This window comes from Trichomycterus rosablanca, unplaced genomic scaffold (genome assembly GCF_030014385.1).
Source record: "Trichomycterus rosablanca isolate fTriRos1 unplaced genomic scaffold, fTriRos1.hap1 scaffold_212, whole genome shotgun sequence".
Lineage (NCBI taxonomy): Eukaryota > Metazoa > Chordata > Actinopteri > Siluriformes > Trichomycteridae > Trichomycterus > Trichomycterus rosablanca.
In genome coordinates, this window is record NW_026947040.1 from 30,001 (window position 1) to 32,500 (window position 2,500).

A 2,500-nucleotide genomic window follows, 5' to 3' on the forward strand; every position below is an offset into this window, starting at 1 on the left:
GACAAAATCTCACCGAAAAGGGGACGCTCACCCAGGGGAGCCGCCGCCCGTGCCCAGGGAGGGGGCGGACCCTGCCGAAAGTTTTCCAGGAGGCCGAAAATTCACCCAGGCCACAGGCCCAGCCTGCCCAGGGAGAGAGGCTGCCTGCCCGGGGAGAGATGGGGCCTGCCCAGCCGCTCTGGTGGTGGTGGTGGTGGTGGTGGTGGTGGTGACCCCGGGGTGGATTTTGGACTTTGACAAAATCTCACCGAAAAGGGGACGCTCACCCAGGGGAGCCGCCGCCCGTGCCCAGGGAGGGGGCGGACCCTGCCGAAAGTTTTCCAGGAGGCCGAAAATTCACCCAGGCCACAGGCCCAGCCTGCCCAGGGAGAGAGGCTGCCTGCCCGGGGAGAGATGGGGCCTGCCCAGCCGCTCTGGTGGTGGTGGTGGTGGTGGTGGTGGTGGTGGTGACCCCGGGGTGGATTTTGGACTTTGACAAAATCTCACCGAAAAGGGGACGCTCACCCAGGGGAGCCGCCGCCCGTGCCCAGGGAGGGGGCGGACCCTGCCGAAAGTTTTCCAGGAGGCCGAAAATTCACCCAGGCCACAGGCCCAGCCTGCCCAGGGAGAGAGGCTGCCTGCCCGGGGAGAGATGGGGCCTGCCCAGCCGCTCTGGTGGTGGTGACGACCCCTGGGCGGGTTTTGGACAAATTTCCGCTGGAAAAAGACCGTTTCACCCATGGGAACTGCTGGCCCCTGCCCAGCGAGAGAGGGAGAGAGAGAGAGAGAGAGAGAGAGAGAGAGAGAGAGAGAGAGAGAGAGAGAGGGGGGAGGGGGCTGCCCTTCTGCTCTGGTGGTGAGGGTCTGCTTGCCCCTGCCAAGAGACAGGGCCTTCCCTGCCCCTCTGCTGTGCTTGGGGGTGGATCTGCCGTACACTACCCGAGCACCTCACAGTTCACAGACACATAGACCATCTTTGAAAACACTAGTTAAGTGCAAACACACATAGCTTAGCTACAAAAGACAAGGGGTTAGCTCAGGATTGTTTACGATGTATGTATGTTTGATACTCTGCTATTTTTAGGAGGGATATTCTCTGTGTTTCATCGTTTAAATGCTTGTGCTGCGGTGGAAACAGGTAAGACCGACAGGGGAGAATTTATGAGACAATAGGAGCCATGCAGAGAAGCAGGAGCTATGGGCCCCTTCTGAATATCTGCAGCTCCGTCTGGTGGAGGACAACCTGAACAGACTTCCTGTAGAAGCTACGCACCTATTGTTTTTATTTTTCTCGTTTTTGATTTCCTATTTTTAAATTGCTTTATTTTGTTTTTCTATTCTTATTTTATTTTTTATTTTTTGTTTGTTTGTTTGTTTGGTTTAGGGGTAGGAGCTGTTGCGATAGGTACGGTTCCTTTAGTTTAACTAGCAACCTTTTTATTTTTAGATACCTTTTATTGTAAAAAATTCAGCCCAGTGGCCATGTAGTCAGAAGGGGTTAAATTGGGGGTTGCCGACAGCTATCCTTTTCTCCTGGAATCTAGAAACACCTAACCTATAGTTAAAAGTTAAGATGCTTTCAAGGGGTTATATATATATATATATATATATATATATATATATATATATATATATATATATATATATATATATATATATATATATATATATATATATATATATATATATATATATATATATATATATATACAGTATATATACATTTAAATATACATTTATATAAACACATTATAAAATATATAAAAAACACAAGATGTTTTTAATGTTGACTTTATTACATGAAAGAAGCTTCACTCCAAACTAGGGTACAATGCACTACTTAAGGCATTACAGCATTTTCGAGCAATGAACCCTTTTCCGATCCAGTTTGCAGGAAAGCTTTATTGCTTAAGAACGCTTCGTCTTGCCATCACTTCCCACTGTCAACAACCACCACCACAATCTGTTTGATTCTGCTGCTGTTTTATCAACATTCATCTGTACAGTATCAGCATCAGTGCTCCCAGCCCCACCGCTTTCCTTACCTGCATCCTCGCGTTAACTTCCTGCGGCTCTCGTTGTACCATCAGCCACGGTCTCCTGCGTGTCTGCCCCGGCGTGTTCCTCTATAGCCTCGGCGTTCCCCGCACCACTGGCCTTGGCGCTCACTGTGCTGTTGCCCTCGGTGCTGCCCCTTCTGCAGGTCTTGGCGTGTGAAGGGGGGGGGGCGGTTGCCTTTTCAGGGCATGCACTACACCCAAGACATTTCTTATTTTCCGTAGTGGCAAGAATGGTGTAATCAAAGCCATCGATACGGAACATGAAGGCAACATTAATGTCTTCAGCATTGTTTTTCAGGATCATAAACACGTTATGTCTAAAATAGCGGAGATTTACTGCTGAGAGAAACTTTTTTTGATGGGAGACATAATCTGCCCATACCGGGACAGTTCACGTGCTAAAACCTCGTCTTTAATAAAAGAAGGCACATTGGACAGGGTCTTCTTTCCCCGCTGATTCT